This window comes from Acanthochromis polyacanthus, chromosome 9, assembly GCF_021347895.1.
Source record: "Acanthochromis polyacanthus isolate Apoly-LR-REF ecotype Palm Island chromosome 9, KAUST_Apoly_ChrSc, whole genome shotgun sequence".
Lineage (NCBI taxonomy): Eukaryota > Metazoa > Chordata > Actinopteri > Pomacentridae > Acanthochromis > Acanthochromis polyacanthus.
Genome location: NC_067121.1, coordinates 38171309 through 38184466, shown reverse-complemented (window position 1 = coordinate 38184466; position 13158 = coordinate 38171309). Strand labels below are relative to the sequence as shown.

Below are 13158 nucleotides of genomic sequence, written 5' to 3'. Positions count from 1 at the left end.
TTTTTAAAGCTTGGAAATGACTTAATTTACTTTCTACAGGATATACTTTTGATAAATTGATTAGGTTTAAATTAATTACGTATATAAAACACATCTGCTAAATATGTTAATCGGGTATGGATGATATGTTTATGCTATAGTAGTGTTTTCTGCACAAAAGTCATGTAAGTTCACAGGAAATGAGCTAAAAGGTAAACCTCAAAATTCTGTACTTACGTACACAAATGGGTGTATGATTCAGCTATGAGAATGATCCATATGAAGGGAGAATCATAGGCTATTTGTAATGATCGGAAATGTTAGGTTATCGTGTTTAAAATTGGACACTAACATGTATGTGTTTTCTTCATTATAGCGTATTTTGTCTAAACCCAAAGACAGAAGTTGCAAGCCTTTCAGAAGCAAGAGATCATCGTAAAGGTGAGTAGCTCCTCTGGGGTTAATTTTTGTGCTGATTTCGCTGACATGATGATGCTGAATTGTTGTCTCCAAGGATTTCCTTCTTTTGTTTGCATTAGTGCTGTAGTTGTGTCGTGGACTTTTTGTTGTTACTCTGGTCTAGAGCAGTTTGTTTGGTGCTTCCATCACTTGTAATAATTTAGACTTAAACGTAATCATTAATTCATTAGTGTTAGTAGAATACCCTTTTTTTTTTGCCTCTCTTTCTTTCTGGAAGGGGATCACCATCAAAATAGCATTAGCTACCGGTGCTAATGTGCATTTTACATATAAAGGGAGTTGCTTCTACTGTTACATATACTATGAAGTCTGCTAGGTACTGCTACTTTCAATGTATGAAAACTGCTAATGCTCGTAGTATTATCCATATTGTTACTGCTGCTAGCATCTCTACTTCTGTCATCACTACTACTATTATGATTGGTGATTCAGTTATTACTCCTGCTATAACGGTAAAGTTGTAGTGACATTTTTTTTCTGCTATTCATGTGTCTGCTGTTGTTGCACTTTTCTCGTTGAATAGTGTAGTGAAACGGTACAAATGACAACAAAACCGAATGCAGTTGTGTACTTTTTATCAACAAGACAAAAAAGGTGTAAAAAGTGATGTGTTGGCCAGCAATCGAACCCAGGTCAACGGTTTGGAAGACAGCTATGCTAACCACCACATTTACTGTTTTGTAGACTTCAATGAGCAGAATATCTTTAAACTGCTCCAAATGACTTGTCTGCTAACTCACAATTATGTCAGTGTGGAGCTGCAGTGAAAAGGCTCATACAGACTTTTTGGATGGCTACTTTGTGTAGGTCCCTGTGGGGGGCAGGGTCATCAGGGTTTCCGTAGTGTAGTGGTTATCACGTTCGCCTCACACGCGAAAGGTCCCCGGTTCGAAACCGGGCGGAAACATGCTTATGTTTCTCTCTCACCTATTTATTTATTTATTTTATTAATTTGACCATATGCGTGCTAACCACAGACCTTGTATACATTCAGATGACTTTTCCTCTAATTTGTAGCTTGATGTAGAATACTATGGCATTTTATCAGAGCAAACATCAGGTATTTCTCTTTCACTGAAATTTGTAAGAGGCCTAAGTAAATTAGAATTTGTCTTGAATGTATGTAAATATATACAAAAACACAATGAACGAAAAGTTAACGCCCAACGTGGGGCTCGAACCCACGACCCTGAGATTAAGAGTCTCATGCTCTACCGACTGAGCTAGCCGGGCTGTGTTTCAATGTTAAAATATGCCAGTTTTTGTTGTTGCTCAGACAGTATTGATGTTTTTGTGATATCACAGTTGTGATTATCTCATTGTCGCAAATCCAACCCCAGTAGTATGCATGCACGCTAATAGTATGTTTGCACACTGACTCGCCACACATTCAGCGTGTTTGAGTGTTTGAAAAAAAACATCACATGGTACGCTGAAAGACATCGTCTCTGTGGCGCAATCGGTTAGCGCGTTCGGCTGTTAACCGAAAGGTTGGTGGTTCGAGCCCACCCAGGGACGAACTTGTTTTGCGTATTCTCTTTCCAGGGATATTTGAAGGTTCACAGGTTTTCAGAGAAAACATTTTTGGTTTGGACTTTGCGTGGACTGACATTTTATGGCTCCTTGAATTTGGCACTCAGACTTGCCATCTGACTGTTGTTTGTACTTATGCACCAAACAGCACTTAAGAGTATTCAGCCTTCTTGGAGTCTCTGGGTGGTGTCCTGGAAGCGATATCACCTTTGGACTCCATAGTTCTCCTGGGAGACTTCAACGCTCACATGGGCAACGACAGAGAAACCTGGAGGGGGATGATTGTTAGGACCGGCCTGCCCCATCTGGACCCGAGGGATGTTTAGTTATTGGACTTCTGTGCTAGTCATAGATTGTCCATAACAAACACAATGTCCGAGCATAAGGTGGCTCATAAGTGTATTTGGTACCAGAGCACCTTAGGTCGAATGATCGACTTCATAGTCATATCATCAGACCCGTGGCCGTATGTTTTGCTAGATTCTTCGTCCGATTATGAGTAAATTGCAATTTATGTAGACTTGTCCATGTTTATCTAATTTGTCACAAGTAAAAAGAAACACTTAAGAGGAATTCATGGTAGTTAGAATTTGTATATTTTTTTAGGAGTTTTACTTTGACGAGTTAAAGTTACCTCAGCTAAGGGGCATCAACAAGTCAAGCTAATGTATTGGATTTCTTCATGTAATTTGTTTTTGGGGTTTTATAGAAGGCAGAATTGATAAGGCAAGTCAATTTAACTGTTAAATGTGGCATCCTCAAAATGTTTCGCACACAGACAGTTTACATTACACTGCTATATTCCCTACTGCTGTGTGAAATTTATTTAAAAAATACATGCTTTATTTCATGATAAACGTCCACACTGGATGAGATTTATTGGTTTGTTTACTTTAAAAAAAGCAACAGAAACGGAAGAAATAGCTTAAAATTACATGAAGGATGTTTTACTGATTCATTCTACTGTGTTTTTCTTTTCCCCATTTCTTGTGTGCATAAATGTTTGTCGAGAAGTAACACCACAAGATGGCGCAATTTGTCTACGTTTATTCTCAAATTGTAACTTTAAAACAAGAAAAGAGGTTTCAAAAAAGTGATTGCAGCCCTTACAGGTTCACTGATGTGTTTTTAAAGATCGGAAATTACTTAATTTACTTTCTACAGGATATACTTTTGATATCGTAAGGGTGAGTCGCTCCTCTGAGGTTAATTTTTATGCTGATTTCACTGACATGATGATGCTGAGTTGTTGTTTCCAAGGATTTGCTTCTTTTGTTTGCATTAGTGTTGCAGTTGTGTCGTGGACTTTTTGTTGTTACTCTGGTCGAGAGCAGTCTGTTTGGTGCTTCCATCACTACATAAGAATTGCATTATTCTTCTATGGCAAAATCTTATCTATAGCACTGACAGATGGTTTGAGAGAGGAGTGAAAGAAGCCATCCATGTCAAAGTAGAGAAGCCATCTCTGAACAGGGGGGGTGTTCTGCGACATCATCTTTCACCAATTTACAATCAGGTCCTTTCAAAACTCCCCAAAAGAACTACTCAGCAGACTCATGCTAATGACCACCATTAGCACACGAGGGCTCAGTGACATCTGTGCATTTCAGCGACCCCCACCAATACAATGATCATCGTTGAGTAGTCAGACGAGTCTTGGTATTGGTCGTTGGAATAATAGCCCTGAACACACTCCGCAGAGGTTTTAAAGCTGAGGCAACACCAACCACCACCAGAACTGAAGAAGCCTCTTGGATGAGAGGTGAAACGTCTTCAAGGAACTTTCTTAAAGTCCAGTGGATTGATTTAAACAACTTTGGATAACCATGACCTGGATGAATGAGAACCTACGCATTTTAAATAGGCTTAATTATTTAACAGAACATGATATTGGTGCAGACATTTAGGCTATGTGTGGATAAAACAACTGCACAGTCAAACGGCCACTTAATATGTAGGCTACTTCACAATGTAAAACATGGTCAACATGAAGTACCTCCATGAAATTATGCCAAGGTCTTACCTGTTTGAACAATGTTTTTATATTTCATATTCAGCTTCTCCCCCGCAGGATTTCACCTAAATGAAATAACTTAATAGGCTACCATTCAGACAATTTTTCCCTGTAATATTATTGCAATTACAAAGGACTACATTTAAACTTACGCATTGACCCGGGCAGCAATGTTCTCCATGTTGTCTCCTTCTCTTTTGCAGCTGCAGCGGTGTTGCACTTCTTTCTTAAAACGTGTTCAAACTCACCATATGAGTGAGTCATTTCAGAGTTGAGGTGCACGCGCTTAACTCCGAGTGAAACTACTCCGAGTTGATTAAACCAACTCAAATCAGCCGTTGTGAAACCGAAAACTCAAAGTTTCCTATCTCGTAGTAGATCAACTCAGAGTTGAGGATTAAGCAGCATGGCTCAGTGGGTAGAGTGGCTGTCTTGTAACTGGAAGATTTGATCCTTGGCCCATCAAGCTCATGTCAAGGTGTCCCTGAGCAAGACACTGAACCCCTAATTGCTCCTGGTGGGTTGTGGTTAGCGCCTTGCATGGCAGCTTCCGCCATCAGTGTGTGAATGTGTGTGTGAACTGGTGAATGTGACGTATCATGTAAAGCGCTTTGGATAAAAGCGCTATATAAATACAACCATTTACCATTTAAACTCAGAGTTTGTTCAACCTGCTTTGTGAAACAGGCCCCAGACCCGTGGCTGTATGTTTTCAAAACTCGGGTGAAGAGAGGTTGTGACAGCTCCTAGGCCTCAGGACCTCTTCCTGTTCAGCTGGTTGCTAGGGCTGGGAGAGTGGCTCATTGGCCATGATGGCTGACACCTGGGTTCACTGCTCACCTGATTTCTGACACCTGGGTTGTCTTCTATATAAACTGGTGTTTAGCTGGGAATGGGGCTCATCCTCCATTTTCTCTTGGGTTTCCTAGGGTATGGTTTGACAAAGCTATTTTCTTTTCTCACACACGACCACACATCCATCCATCCATCCATCCATCCATTCATTACATACATTACTGATGAACTGATTGCAGATTTACCTCAGTTTGTTAATAAATTGCATTTAACTTTAATTTGCTATGGGTCATCTCCATCTTTTGTCCTTCCTTTGAGCCAGGTTGTGACAAAATGGGGGCTCGTCTGAACAACTTCAGCTTGTGAATTGGTTTTTTGTGATGAGAATATAGTTGTGCATTGTTTGGACTTCTTGTTACTTTGACTGGTGTTCTCCTCTGTCAGGTGTAGCAGCAGGTTCTAATAGAGAATCTGTTGCAAGAAGTTCTTAGTGTGACAGGGAAAGTGGTTGGAGCCATTGGCTCGGGATCACATTCATGGCTTTTGGAGTATTTCTTATACAGTTGCTCTCCAAGGCCACTGAGTTCAAGTGAATAAGTACCCGCCACAAGTACCTGTACGAAGACTAGGAATGAGTTAGTTAATTTGTTTGGCTAGGTAGTTAGCAAGAGGAGATGCCAGTTTTGTTTGGTCACATGTACATGGCATTGATTGGTACGGCAGTTTGATTTGGTTTTGATAAAGTGTTAAGTTTGGTTGGTGGGGATGACTACTATTGTTGATGAGTTTATTCAGTCTCCCACAGAAGAGCTGCTGGAACAGTGCACCAAGGAACAGTTGGTGAAGATTGCTCAGCATTACTCTATTGAGGTTTATCTCAAACGTACAAAGGAAAAACCTCAAATGTATCATAATGGCTAATCTGCAAGAGGGTGGGATTCTCACTGATACAGAAGGTAAGAGTGGAGTAAGTACTACTCAGACTTTGACGTTTGAACAACAGAAAGAACTGCTGTTATTGAAAATGGAGCATGAAAAGGAAATGGAAAGGATCAAATACAAAGCAGAGCAAATAAGTTGGATTTGGAAATGCAAACGCTAACAATGATTAAGGATGGTAAAATGTCGGCAGCTGTTCTCAATGGGGAGACCAGTGGTCCACATTTTGATATTGCAAGTGACCTGACATTACTACCAAAGTTTAATGAAAAAGAGATGGAGATTTTTTTCCCCATGTTTGAGTGTGTAGCAGATTCAAGGAGCTGGCTGGATGAGCAGAGAACTCCAATGTTGCAATGTGTCTTTACAGGTAAGGCACAAGAGGTTTATTCCGCTCTCTCTTCTGAAGACTGTAAAAATTACAAGACTGTTAAAGCAGCTGTCCTGAAAGCATATGAGTTAATTCCTGAAGCATGTCAACATTTCCGGAGCTGGCGGAAGATTGGTAGACAAACCCATATGGAATTTGCACATGATTTGATGTCACATTTTATTCAATGATGCTCTTCATCTGGTGTGACAACCTTTGATAAGTTAGTTGATCTAGTTGTACTGGAGCAGTTTAAGCAGTCTGTACCAGATTATATTGCAATGTATACCCCCTGTCAAAAGTTTTAGGACACTTTCTCATTCAAATAAATTAGAACCTGTCCTAAAACTTTTGACAGGGAGTGTACATTAATGAACACAAAATCACTTGTCCACATAAGGCCGCTGTGCTGGCTGATGAAAATGTATTAACACACAAGTGCATTTTTGGTGAGCGGCACCAGATGGACCAATCCCAGACAGCAGATTCTTTGTCCCCAAAGTTGCAACAGCATGGTAAAGATAAAAATAATTCATATGTGTGTAACTACTGTCGCCAAGAGGGTCACTCTAAAAAGGAGTGTCCTCTGTTAAAAGGGAAAAGTAAAACGTCTTAGGTGAAGTCAGCTGGTTTATTCACCTCTGTTCCCAATCCCATTGTTCATGAGGCGGGCCTTGTGGCTCCATTTCAGATGCATATCTAACAAATAGACACCTCAGAAGTTGACTCCTGTTATGCTCCATTTGTCAAAATGCTTTGTAACATTAATTATTATCCCCCGCCTCCACGAAGTGGAAAAGGGGATACAGGTTTGGCGTGCGTGCGTGCGTCCGTCCGTCCGTCGGACATGAAGGGGACAGCTTTTCTCGGAAACCATTACAGCTAGGATTACGAAATTTAGTGTGTAGCTTCACACCATGGACACCTTGATCAAGTTTGAAAATGAGACCTGTTCGATAATATTTAACTGAGTTATGGCCCTTGATCACTATTTTGGATGTAGACTCATAGATTAAAAATCTCGTCCAACTTTGGGAGCTCATATTTTCCAAACTGAGGTACCTAGAAAGCTCCAGTTTGCTAAGTTATCACACAAGTTTGTGTAGAATGGAACCCAGGGGTGTTGGAACACTTCTGTGCAGTATTTCTATTACTTTTAAGGTCCCAAACCCCACTCGTGAATAGGTATCTCTTAATTTTTAGCAAGCCCCCATGGCCTGCAGAGTGTAGGGAAACACCTGAGGATGTTTGTGGGGCACTATCTACATGCATAGGTCTTGTTTACCAACTCACAGCTCTCTGGTATGTCTAGAGGCTGAGAAATGACCACTTAAAGATGCATAAAATGCTGGCGAGGCTTTACATGGTCGACCACTACTAGCAACCTCACCACAAAACCCACTCACAGTTGGTCTTCTTCAAACTTCACATCTGTCATCGTGTCTTTGTTTACCGCTTGACAAGTGTTTGCATTCAAAAAGACTGCCGGTGAAAAGAGGCCAGCCAGTCCTTGTTAGTATAGTGGTGAGCATCCCTGCCTGTCATGCGGGAAGATTGGTGGTTTGAGCCCACCCAGGGAAGGACTTGTTTTGCTTCGAATGTCTGGTGGATGACCCTGTTTGTGGGGTTTTCAATTCTCAACTCCGGAAGAGTGTCTTCTGCATCCCGAGGAAGGTTGGGGACATGGAGTCTGAGTGGTCCATGTTCAAAGCCTCCATTGTTGAAGCAGCTGTTCTGAACTGTGGCCAGAAAGTCGTTGGTCCCTGTCATGGCGGTGACCCAAAAACCTGCTGGTGGACACCAGCAGTGAGGGAAGCCGTGAGGCTGAAGGAGGCTTTTTTTTTTTTTTTGCCTGACTGGCTCGGGGTCGCCTGAAGCTACTGACAGGTACCGGTTGGCCAAAAGGACTGCAGCTGTGGCAGTTGTGGAAGCTAAAACTCAGGTGTGGGAGGAGTTCGGGGAGGCTATGGAGAAGGACTTTCAGTGGCCTCAAGGAGGTTCTGGTAAACCGTTCAACACCTCAGAAAGGGAAGGCAGGGCTTTGCTCAGGCTGTACAGTCGAGGTGGACAACTGTTGACTCGTACTGGAGACATTGTCAGGCGATGGAAAGAGCACTTCAAGGAACTCCTGAATCGGTAAACACATCTTCCATGAAGGAGGCAGAGCCTGAAAACTCGGGGGCTGTTCGTCCCATATCCATGGCAGAGGTCAGCGAAGTAGTTAAGAAGCTCCTCAGTGACAAGGCGTCAGGTTTGGACAAGATCCACTTTGATACTGAAGGCTCAGGACATGATTGGACTGTCATGGTTGACACATCTCTACGTCGCGTGGGCATCGTGCACAGTGCCTGTGAAGTGGCAGACTGAGGTGGTGGTTCCCATTTTTTAAAAAAGGGGACTGGAGAGTGCTTTTTGAGTGTCAAGAGGGGCTGGGATTCCTCAGGAGATGTCAGAGATTCGTTCAAACGACTGGAAGCTGTATCCACACGTTTTCCTGTGGCTGATCGGGGACGGGTTAATGTGCTGAACCAACAGTGTCAGTGTGTCTCTCATGAAGGCATTGTTGGTTCAGTGGTAGAATTCTCACCTGCCACGCGGGGCCAGTCATGTATAGTTGGAAATCAGTGACAGCCAATGAAATTGCAGCATTCCTGACACTGCCCCAGTGCTGGGGTCTCATCAGGATTGCGCGATTGGAAAAATGAATGAAATCAAGGGGGAGGATTAAATTAGTTTAAACCTTTCTATTTTTCTTTTGTGCATGAACTACAGAGAGATTCTCTGGTAGATTTATTATTGTATTTTTCCATTTTTTGTGTTTTCTTTTCTTAGTACTACTTACATGTCAGAAATGAAGAACTAAATCGAAAACAAATCAAAGATAAGGGAATGTTCTTTAAGTGACTAACTTGGTTCAATGTCCTCAAAGTTTCAATGACAATATTCTGATTACTGTACATTATACACACATATAAATGAGAGCTGCAGATGTAACTGAATGAAATGTGTTCTTTATTCACACAGAACAACAGTTCAACTGTTTCACAAACAAATCAAATTGAACAAAGAGCAAAAATTACATATACATATATACAGACACACATGCTAAGCCACCAGCCCACCCTCTCACTCATTTTCGTTTTTCAGCCTCCCACCTCTGCCTTTCCACTTCAAAGAAAGGAGACTCCTGGAACTCTCTCCAGGTCATCTCCTTGTCCATACCCTTATCTTTATAGAAAGAAAAGACTTTTGCTGGGCAGTAGATGTACTTCCCTGCTACTCCAGGGAAGCCAGTGTGGATGTGAGGACTGTCCAGGCCCTGCTTTAGCTCCAGTCTGCAGAACCGGCATTTGCGTGTCCCTGTCGGCTGGGAGTCAGTCCTTTTTCTTTTTGCTGTACTCTCTCCTCCACCCTTTGTTTTGTTGCCTCCAGTTCATGCTGAAAGAATTCTGTCTGTGCAAAGTCTTCGAAGTCCATTTGCATCCGTCAGACCTTCAGCACCATATGTTTTAAAAACCTTAGTTGAACAGTAGAAGTACCTGACCGGGCCCTGTTGATAGAAGAAATGGACGGAAGAACCGTCATTTTCATATCTGGACTTAGGCTGGCCACAGGACAGGCACTTCTTCATCTGGGTTCTTTCCCCGGCTGTTGCTGTGGTGGTTGCTGCTGCTGCTTGGTCAAGATACTTTTAACGATTTTCCTCTATTGAGTCCTGCGTTAGGGTGTCCTGAACAGGTGTAGGGGGGTTAAAAACAGCAACCGGCATGGCAACGACTGGCACGCTGGTCGTCTCACTGCCTCTGTCAGAGATTGCCAAAGCTGCTGGCCTTTCTTCCACCTTCTCTGGGCTGGTGTTCAAAGAGGAGCTGGTGTTCTGCAGCTGCTCAGGTGTTTAATATATTGTGTTATGTGCAGCTTAGTGGTGGGGATGGAGCGTGCTGTTCGGGTCTTTACAGCTGTTGTGAACTAGAGCACCATACTCCTGGTCCACCAGCTTCAGCATGTCCTTTTTGCCACGGTGTTTATTGAAGGAGGTCGCCTGTCGTCTTTTCATGGAAGCTGGCCAGCGCTTGTGGTCAGCACAAACACCCTCCCACCAGTCTTTATAGGTCCAGTGTGGGTTGCAGTTGGTGAGGACAGCAGGGTCAGAGGTGGCGGAAATGTGGATCCTAGAAGAGAATCAGAATCACTTTTATTTGCCAAGTATGTGAGCACGTACAAGAATTTGACTCCGTATTTTACAGTACCCTCTTCTACTAGACAAATGGAAAATTAAATAATAAACATAAATTATGTAACAAAAATATAAAAAAATACTAACATAACTTTAACATTATGTAATAAGAAAAATTAACGTAACGTAACATACCATGACATAACAACATAAAGTAATTTAGTTTAAAGTGATCAGTGGAAATGGTGCATTTCTGGAGCCTATGTACATGATATACAGATATAGATAATTTTTATTTGCACAGTATATTCAGAGTGTGCTTAGTTATGATTTTATTGTTTATAGGACTGTTTGTTGAGGTTATGGATGTTTATGTTTATGATTCAGACTGACTTGTTTCAAATGTTTATCAGAGCAACAGGTAGCCAAGGTAGTTAAGGAAGCTCCTTGGTGGCAAAGCGCCAGGTGTGGACGAGATTCGCCCTGAGATGCTGAAGGCTCTGGACATTGTTGGACTGTCTTGGTTGACACTAGGGGTGCCACGGTACAGTTTTCCCACGGATCAGTTTGGGCTCACGGTTCGTTCACTTTCGGTATGTATTTTGCATATAAGAACACACGCACAAAAAAAAGACTTTTCAAAAAAATTTATTTTCCTTTTTGAAGTTTTGAATTTAACTACATGGAAGAAAAATGCACAAATTCAAAATTAAAGTGCCTCAACTTAACCTACTATTTCCAAGTATGAAATATTAGTGCAAAAACAAGATGCAAAGTTTTGGCAATTAGACATATCAGTGGTTCCTATCTGTGGCCGAGCTCATCCACTTCATTTGATAGCGTTCACTATATTTGATGCATTATCAGTGGCGACTGGGATGCTTAAAAGCGGTCGCTTCAACTTCACTCCGTCGCTACACTTCTCACCTCGTTTGCCAAGTTGGCACTGTGTGTGACTTCGTGCATTGCACGCGTCTGCAGCACTGCGCTTTTCATTTCCCACTCTGACAAATAGTGAACTGTAACAGTGAGGTAACCATCTGTCGCACGGGACGTCCAGCTGTCGGTGGTCAGCGCGAGGCTTGGGGCATTAGCCAAATCGTCTGCAAGCTCTGTGCGCACAGTTTCATACATGGCAGGGATTACTTTGTCCGTGAAAATGAGTACGGCCAGGGACAAATGTAACGTGGGTCAAGTGTCTTCACTACGTAACGAAAGCCTACGTCTTCTACTACTCGAAAGAGGCTGCATATCTTTAGCGATGAACTTTTCAATTGCAAGGGTTATTTTCTTATGTTTCTCAGAACCAAAGCTATAGGGCTGCTGCATAGATTCTGCGATTGTCTTTTGTTTTTTGCCCAATGTTACCTGCATGGATGGCCGGCTCCAAACGAGGGCTGCGTCTGGGTGGTGACGCTGTAAATGTGTGGTCATATTGGAAGTGTTTCCATGTGCGTATGCTACCCGTGTTAGCAGCGCTTACAAATGGTCTTCGTTCGGTCCACTTTTTTCTCTCCCCCATCACCATAGTCAACAGGGAAGCCAAAGTGTTCCCAAACTGCAGACTTGAGTGAGGCTGGTCCCTCGACAAACTTTTCCCTCTTGTTCTTCTCCACTCCTCCACTCGCCATGGCTTTCTGAAACGGTTGATTTTTGTTCTGTCTGTGGGCTCTGCCTCCTGCTCCTCTGCAGCTCAGATTTCACACACAGGCGGGTGGGGGATGTGGGAGGCCAGTGATTGGACAGCTACTCGCAAGGCGGGGATTTCTCGAGAAGGGTATGTCTGCAGCCGGATGCTGCACGAATACTCCCCGCATGAATACGGCCCTACACTTCCGGTAAGTTTAGAGCACTTTTTAAGAGAGCGCCACTTACCGGAGGCTGCACGAATACGCCCACACGAATACGGCCCTACCGCAATTTATGTTTTAAAATTAGTGATTTAATTCAAAATATACTTACATCACAAAAGGATTATTCAAGGAGAATTGCCCGTTCATTTTAACCCCTGTAAGTTTTTCTACAGAGCCGGAGGCTGCTCTTTCTGGACCACACGATAAGACGGCAATTTAAGGGCCGCCTCCTTCATCTCGGGCCCCGTTGTTTGTGTTGATGCTAAAGAAGCATTAGCAGCATCTATCGCCATGATGGACGACGGTAAAGACGTGAGTACTAACTGTGAATCGTTTTATTAGTTTAACTTGGTAAACAATAAACGATTGATTTTGAGCGTTTTAAAGTTTAACGTTATAAACACTTCTGCTGTTTTCATTTCCAGAGAAAAGTTTTTAAACTGAGGAACAAGCTATGTTTGAGCTTGTCATTCATTAGCACAGACGACCACTTTTATATAGTCCCGCTGCTGTAAAACCAATGCTTAGCTTCTATAATAATTTGTTTAATTGAGTCCTAGCCATATTTGGAGACCCAAGTCCAGGTGATTATAATTAACTACAAGCAGCATATTAATTAACCCTTCATCAGATGGTAAAAGCATGTTGAAATGATCTCTTCCTGTTAGAACTGTTTGTGTTCTACTGGTTTCTCTGACATAGTTTACCAAGAAACTTTATGGACCTGTTATTAGTTTTTCCACCTGCGACCAGTTCAGATGTCTGCTGTGAAAAGGATTAAACTGTGAAAGTACATTTACTTCATAGTTAGACTTTTCATTATCACATTTTTTGTGATGCTGAGATGCTTAGTATATTTAACATTCAGTTTTGATGTAGGCTTATCCTTCACTCCGTCTACTGAACAGCCTGTATGAAGTTGCATCATTTCACAGACTGAATCCAGGACAGTACATTTTAAATGTATTTGTTCACCTCTCGGATAAAGCTTGATTGATGTTTATGTTCACAAAATGAT

The 13158-nt window shown here is 42.2% G+C and overlaps 1 long non-coding RNA gene and 3 other non-coding genes across 4 annotated transcripts; 2 read left to right on the top strand and 2 right to left on the bottom strand.

Moving 5' to 3' along the window:
* Positions 1-1293: 1293 nt before the first annotated feature.
* Positions 1294-1366, top strand: trnav-cac (transfer RNA valine (anticodon CAC)). The gene has a single exon. It is a non-coding gene; the product is annotated as a tRNA-Val (tRNA).
* A 253-nt stretch (positions 1367-1619) lies between these two features.
* trnak-cuu (transfer RNA lysine (anticodon CUU)) lies at positions 1620-1692 on the bottom strand. Its single transcript has one exon. It is a non-coding gene; the product is annotated as a tRNA-Lys (tRNA).
* A 211-nt stretch (positions 1693-1903) lies between these two features.
* On the top strand, positions 1904-1977 carry trnan-guu (transfer RNA asparagine (anticodon GUU)). Its single transcript has one exon. It is a non-coding gene; the product is annotated as a tRNA-Asn (tRNA).
* Positions 1978-9101: 7124 nt separating this feature from the next.
* On the bottom strand, positions 9102-12119 carry LOC110963610 (uncharacterized). Its single transcript, XR_007944252.1, has 2 exons — positions 11656-12119; positions 9102-10282 (listed from the first exon to the last, which is right to left on the bottom strand). It is a non-coding gene; the product is annotated as an uncharacterized LOC110963610 (long non-coding RNA).
* Between the last annotated feature and the right edge of the window lie 1039 nt (positions 12120-13158).